Source organism: Daphnia pulicaria, unplaced genomic scaffold (assembly GCF_021234035.1).
Source record: "Daphnia pulicaria isolate SC F1-1A unplaced genomic scaffold, SC_F0-13Bv2 h1tg000241l, whole genome shotgun sequence".
Taxonomy (NCBI): domain Eukaryota; kingdom Metazoa; phylum Arthropoda; class Branchiopoda; order Diplostraca; family Daphniidae; genus Daphnia; species Daphnia pulicaria.
Genome location: NW_025804911.1, coordinates 5,001 through 12,216, shown reverse-complemented (window position 1 = coordinate 12,216; position 7,216 = coordinate 5,001). Strand labels below are relative to the sequence as shown.

General features: G+C 48.4%; 2 non-coding genes across 2 annotated transcripts; both read left to right on the top strand.

Annotated features, from left to right (window-relative positions):
* Positions 1-3,589: 3,589 nt before the first annotated feature.
* Positions 3,590-5,884, top strand: LOC124320044. The gene has a single exon (XR_006913735.1). It is a non-coding gene; the product is annotated as a small subunit ribosomal RNA (ribosomal RNA).
* Positions 5,885-6,820: 936 nt separating this feature from the next.
* On the top strand, positions 6,821-6,973 carry LOC124320043. Its single transcript, XR_006913734.1, has one exon. It is a non-coding gene; the product is annotated as a 5.8S ribosomal RNA (ribosomal RNA).
* The last annotated feature ends 243 nt before the right edge of the window (positions 6,974-7,216 follow it).

Below are 7,216 nucleotides of genomic sequence, written 5' to 3'. Positions count from 1 at the left end.
AAATTTCTAAGTCCTAAAATTTCCAAGACCGGTTTTTGGTGGTGACCGGTCGGCGGGTGTGATGGTAAGCCCCGCCTGAGCTCTGGTGAAAGCCCGGCAAAATTTCGGAAATCAACTTTTTCGTACAGTTACTGCCCGGAACATCCACTACTTTCCTATATAGGGAAGAGGTTGTCGAGAAAGAAAAAGTTGAAAAATTTTCTAAGTCCTAAAATTTCCAAGACCGGTTTTTGGTGGTGACCGGGCGGCAGTTGAGCGGGCGGCCCGGCCTGAGCTCAGGTGAATGTCCGGCAAAAATTCGGAAATCGACTTTTTCGTACAGTTACTGCCCGGAACATCCACTACTTTCCTATATAGGGAAGAGGTTGTCGAAAAAAAGAAAGTTGAAAAATTTTCTAAGTCCGAAAAATTGAAAAATTTTTCTAAGTCCCGACGACGTGGTAGTGACGTGGTTGGCGGGACTTGGACGTATAAAGGCCGATGAAAAAAAATGGAAATGGAAATGAAAATTTCTCGATTTCCGACGACGGTGTTTGGCAACGACTCTCTCGCCCGGCCACTGGTCGGCGCGAGAGAGGAGTGAGCGAGACCCGTCGATTCGAAAAGAGAAGCCGTCACACCGTCGAGGCGTGGCGGCTCTCAAGTGGGTTGGTCGGGCGTGTCGTGATGACTCGCGACCGTAAAAAATTCCCACTCAAATTCTCCCATTTCCGACGACGGTGTTTGGCAACGACTCTCTCGCCCGGCCTCTGGTCGGCGCGAGAGAGGAGTGAGCGAGACCCGTCGATTCGAAAAAAAGCCGTCACACCGTCGAGGCGTGGCGGCTCTCAAATGGGTTGGTCGGGCGTGTCGTGATGACTTGCGACCGTAAAAAATTCCCACTCGTCGAAAATTTTCTAAGTCCCAACTTTGAAAACGACGGTTCCTGAAAGTCGGCTGGCGGTTGGATGGGGCAATGTCCCCGTCCAATCGCTAAAAATGAGCCGGAAAACGGAGACATTATGCGGCGGAACATTAGTGGTTTTCCTTAGTATAGAAGAGGTCTCGATTCCTAAACTCGGAAAAATTTTCAGAGTCCCAAAAATTTTCGAAGTGTCGAATAGTTTGGTTTCTCGAATTGAAAATTTTTTTCAAATTTGCGACATTACGACAAGCAGCGATTGTAAAGCCCGGTCCAAATTTTTCAAACGAGTCTTACTTCTTGTTAGTCCGCCTGGCCGATACCAAAGAATGGCCGACCGTCGACTATCGGGCGAATAGACGGGTGAAAGAAATAAAGTCGAAGCCGGTGGTTGGATAGATATCGAAGGGAAGGCGAAAGAGGCGAAAAGGAAAGCGCGAAATTTCTTTAGTAGCTTCGACGCAAAAACTTTGGTATCGACGGGGAGCTTTGGGAAATGAAACGAAGACGCAGAATGGGAAGTTGTCCGGTTCGGCGTTAGTTGTAGTTTCATTTCCACCGTAGCTGAGCTCCTTTCCGCCCGCCACTTCACATGATTTTAGTTTCGATTCCGTTCGATCGCGCTTGCACTGTCTTTGTTTTTTTTTCACTGCTTGGATCGCGGCTTTGCTCTAACCAGTTTAGCCCCATGCGATCAAAAAGTCTTAAAAAAAAAAACCGTTGAACGGAGACGAACTCGATGAGCTGTCGGTGTGTGAAATATCATTCCTTCGGTAAAACCGTTTTCGAAATTTCCGATGGTCGGTATATGTAAAAATATATCCGAACCGCGATGTGGACGGGAATTCAAACGCCCGCTTCACCGATTGGTGCGACAGCTGAGAAGCTCGTCACTCGATCCAACGACTCTTGGTCGAAAAGTTCAGAAGAGGTGCGCGCGTCAAACATTTTTTTGGTTTCGGACGTTTCGTTTCTTCGGCACGTGTGGTTTGTCTGTGGCCGTCTGTGAGAGAAATCGGACGCTTGTTCTTTGTTATTTTACCGTAACAAGACAAGACGGGAAAGATTCTTTCTTCCAAACTTACGGCATCATAACCATCAGCGTTTACCGTCAGCGACGATACGGAAGAGAAAAGAAAATGGTGCGCGTCTTTTCACTTTTTGACACCGTATCAAAAAAAATTACCGTTCAGGCGGAAATGTGTGTGTGTGTGTGTGAGCCGAGAGATAAAAAATAAAAAAGCCACCAAACAGAACGCTTTCAAATTATTTCGTGCGGCGTGCGCATATTTCACATTTTGCCGTTTGACGGAAGCTCGTTGTGTGGAACACAGAAGTGGAGATGGACGGAGTTGAAGGGGGGCGAAGACGGCCCGGTCGGACAAAGTCAAGAGATTGAAATATACGAGAGAATTGGGTGGAAGTGATGGCAAATCTATAAAATTCAAAAATCGGATGAGATGCGAGGACCGCAAAATGTGGCGTCGACTCTGACTCTCTTTTACTACGAACTTCCCTTCGACGGAAGATATCGAGAGCTGAGCTGAGCGCCCGCTGAGTATGGCCGGCGTAATTACAAACGAGTTACGGTTGGAGCTATATCGATTGTACGTATCCCGAACGTTCATCGAACAAGCCAGATCAACTCGGCGCCCGGTAAGATGTACGCTCAGTTATGGCCATGACACACGAAGGGAGAATTCAAACGGCTGTGAGTGTACGGCCCGCCCGGAGTTGTGTGTAGGCAGTGACCTCTCAAGAAAAAACGTAAAAAAATTTTTTTTGACAGTCACCGGTCTGCGACAAGTAATCAGTACGAAACTTGGGTGCAATGCAAAAAACATTTTGAGAATCCTTGCTTGACAACAACGAATCTAACACGATAAAAAAACGATCCCCATCGGTGTACCGCTTGCTTTTCTCGCGCTTCGGCGCAGAATCGCTTATTCAGCTGCCCTTGGAATATGTTCGTTTCGTGCATACTTGATCTCGGTCATTCTTCGGTGAACTCTTAAAGAATTGCGCACTTTTATAGGGGTAGTCTGGTTGCTTGTCTCGACTTGAAATGATTTGTTTTTTTCCGCCCATGACTTTCTATACGATGCCTCTATGCTGGCCTCTGACCGCGGTTGTTCCGAGTTTTCTCTTTCTCTTCGAAAGTCTTTGCGGAAAATTCTGCCTCGTGTGACCGTTGAGCGGTGAGGTGTGTGTGTGTGTGTGTGTCGTGCGGGGTGATGCGAGAGTGTGCCTCGGCGGTGGAAAAATAAAAATAAAACTCTGAGCCCACAAAAATTTAAAAGATGTATGCTTGTCAGCTTAGTAAAGCAGGCTTGACTTATGAGCATACAGCACGCCACATATGACCGTCGAAAACCGTAATACGGGAAAAAAAGTTGATGAATATATCAAGACCGGTCGAATGAATCCGATTCACTTTGGGCTCATAGACCGTTGAATGGTCTTTGACTTTGGAAATTGAAATGAAAAAAATCCAACAAACGGATCGGATCGGTGTTTCTCTTCACTGGGACTCGCTGTGACACGCCAGGCGTTGCGATCAAAAATTTTAGTTTCCGAAGAAAAAGAAAAAAAACGAAAAACGTGTTGATTTGGTGTGTGTTTGGTGATGCGTGGGCGAAATAAAAACCCGCAACTCGCCGGATGCATATCAAACAAACATACACGAAATACCTGGTTGATCCTGCCAGTAGCATATGCTTGTCTCAAAGATTAAGCCATGCATGTCTAAGTACAAGCCGCTAGACGGCGAAACCGCGAATGGCTCAATAAATCAGTTATGGTTCCTTAGATCCACTCCATCCTACTTGGATAACTGTGGTAATTCTAGAGCTAATACATGCACTCGAGCCTCGACTGCGGGCTTTCGGGCTCGCAGAAGAGGTGCTTTTATTAGATCAAAACCAGTCGGGGCCGGGCTTTCGGGCTCGCGCACCGTACCAATTTTGGTGACTCTGGATAACTTCACGCCGATCGCACGGCCTTCGCGCCGGCGACGTATCTTTCAAATGTCTGCCTTATCAACTGTCGATGGTAGGTTACGCGCCTACCATGGTTGCAACGGGTAACGGGGAATCGGGGTTCGATTCCGGAGAGGGAGCCTGAGAAACGGCTACCACATCCAAGGAAGGCAGCAGGCGCGCAAATTACCCACTCCCGGCACGGGGAGGTAGTGACGAAAAATAACGATACGGGACTCTTCCGAGGCCCCGTGATTGGAATGAGTACACTTTAAATCCTTTAACGAGGAACCATTGGAGGGCAAGTCTGGTGCCAGCAGCCGCGGTAACTCCAGCTCCAATAGCGTATATTAAAGTTGTTGCGGTTAAAAAGCTCGTAGTCGGATGTCTGTCTTCGGCCGGGCGGCGCCGCTCTGAATCAAGGGTGTTGCGTTTCACGCTCTGGGAGCCCGGGTGTCAAAGCCCGACTCTCTTCACGGTCGGACAACATCGCCGGAGTGGTGGTCGGTGCGTCGTTGTTGTATCTGCGGCCAGAGTTGGAAAGTTCTTTCGGGTTCTTTTTTAAATTTTGGTCGTAGTTGACTCGATTCGCTCCACCCAGTCAATCGTTCGGGGTGCCCTTCACCGGGTGTCTCGGGCGGCCGGCAACGTTTACTTTGAACAAATTAGAGTGCTCAAAGCAGGTGTATCCCAACGCCTGAATATCGCAGCATGGAATGATGGAATAGGACCTCGGTCCGATTTTGCTGGTCTTTTACTTTTGGACCCGAGGTAATGGTCAATAGAGACGGACGGGGGCATTCGTACTGCGGCGACAGAGGTGAAATTCTTGGACCGCCGCAAGACGAACAACAGCGAAGGCATTTGCCAAGAATGTTTTCCTTGATCAAGAACGAAAGTTAGAGGTTCGAAGGCGATCAGATACCGCCCTAGTTCTAACCATAAACGATGCCAACCAGCAATCCGTCGGAGTTACTCCAATGACTCGACGGGCAGCTTCCGGGAAACCAAAGTCTTTGGGTTCCGGGGGAAGTATGGTTGCAAAGCTGAAACTTAAAGGAATTGACGGAAGGGCACCACCAGGAGTGGAGCCTGCGGCTTAATTTGACTCAACACGGGAAACCTCACCAGGCCCGGACACTGGAAGGATTGACAGATTGAGAGCTCTTTCTTGATTCGGTGGGTGGTGGTGCATGGCCGTTCTTAGTTGGTGGAGCGATTTGTCTGGTTAATTCCGATAACGAACGAGACTCTAGCCTGCTAAATAGGTGACGGGTTTTATCAATTGAAACCGAAGGGAGTACGGAGGCGTCGGGATCAGGTGGCGGCGATTCGGGTCTCGGTGGGACTGGTTCCTTTAGTGAGGCAATCTCTCGGCTTGGTTTCGTTGTGCTTTGTTCGTCGGGTGTACGGCCTTCACGGGTTGGTTGCCTGGCGGATGAGGTATGGCGGGGCTTTGTCGGGAATGTCTCGCGGGGGCTGGCTCTATTGTTATTCGGTCGTCGTCATCCCCGGCGATACCTTCTGCTCTCGCGTCCGTCACGCAGTCTTCTTAGAGGGACAAGCGGCGTCCAGCCGCGTGACAGTGAGCAATAACAGGTCTGTGATGCCCTTAGATGTCCTGGGCCGCACGCGCGCTACACTGAAGGAATCAGCGTGTTTCACTCTCCCTGTCCGAAAGGACCGGGTAACCGCTGAACCTCCTTCGTGGTTGGGATTGGGGACTGCAATGATCCCCATGAACCAGGAATCCCTAGTAGGCGCGGGTCACTAGCCCGCGTCGATTACGTCCCTGCCCTTTGTACACACCGCCCGTCGCTACTACCGATTGAATGATTTAGTGAGGCCTTCGGACGGGCTTGTCGGGGTGCCGTCGAGTGGGGAGCAATCTCTGCCCGTGCGGTGCCTACCAACGGCGAGACTGAAAGATGGTCGAACTTGATCCTTTAGAGGAAGTAAAAGTCGTAACAAGGTTTCCGTAGGTGAACCTGCGGAAGGATCATAAACGAACAAGACAAATGTTTTGCGCATATGGCTTTGGTTGAGCACGAAACAACTAAAAGTTGCAAAACAAAAAAAACCCCATCAAAAGTCTTTCGGCGTAAGACATCGTATGAACTATGTGTGGGTTGACGGAAGAAAATCATTTATTTTGAACGGGTATCAGGCGCTCTGATGCGCGGTGGTTTAAAGCGGATTCGCCTTTTCAAATTGATTTTTCTTTCCTCTCGGCTCAAAAAAAAACACAAAGTCTTTCGATTTGGTCTATGGCCGTGAGCAAATTCTTCCTGCTTCGATGGTGAATGTCTCTATAGATTCATTCGACCTTTAGCGGCGCTCACAGTGTTGACGTTAGTAGAGTGAAGAATACGATAGCCCGCCTGGGCCGCGAGTACCGAAGGAACAATAAAGGAGATTTTATAAAGTCTTAGTCCCTAAATCAAACACTTTGAAAAATAAAAACTCGGTGGATGGAGAGTCGGAAAAAAAAAAAAAAAACATCAAGATTTTGAACGGGTATCAGGCGCTCTGATGCGCGGTGGTTTAAAGCGGATACGCCCAATCGAAATTGTTTTTTTTTTGTTTCTCTCTTCGTCTTCGGGATTTTTTGATTCTCGGTGGGGGACGAAAGTGTGAGACTTTACTCTGGACGTTCTTTTCGGGCGTAGATACTCGTGGTTGCGTGCGTGTGCGTCGTATAGACTAACACTCCAAAGCCCGACACTATGCCGTTGAAAACCGAATGTTTTTTAAGCTTGCCCTTCGCCCTCTCGATGAAGTAGGAAGAATTCAAAATCACAATAACACACTAAACCCAAATTCTAGTACGAGTGTTTATCGGAACATTTTCTTTCTGGCTTTCTTTCTCCGCCCTCGCATTCATTTGCTTGGGCGGGTTGGAGAAAAAGAGAGAAGAAAACGAATATGTCGTTTTATATACGACCCTGAACGGTGGATCACTAGGCTCGTGGATCGATGAAGAGCGCAGCAAAGTGCGCTAATCCATGCGAACTGCAGAACACATGGAGCATCGAAATCTTGAACGTAAATGGCGGCCCAGCTTCTCGCTCGGGCCACATCTGACTGAGGGTCGGTCGAATGATGAACGAACAGAGATTTTTTCAGTCTTGGTTTTGCATGTTGGGTCGCGGCGAGATTTATTTTTCACCCGGCCTGACCGCATAAAAGCTCCCGAATCTCTAACGTCTGGGTGCCGCGCGACTTAAGTGTCCGCGATGCCTCAAATACAAAAAAGGGGGAAAAATAAAAGAAGGTTCGCCCTGTTTTGTTTTTTTCCTCTCTATTCAAAAGAAACCTTTTTCGATGGCAAAACAGA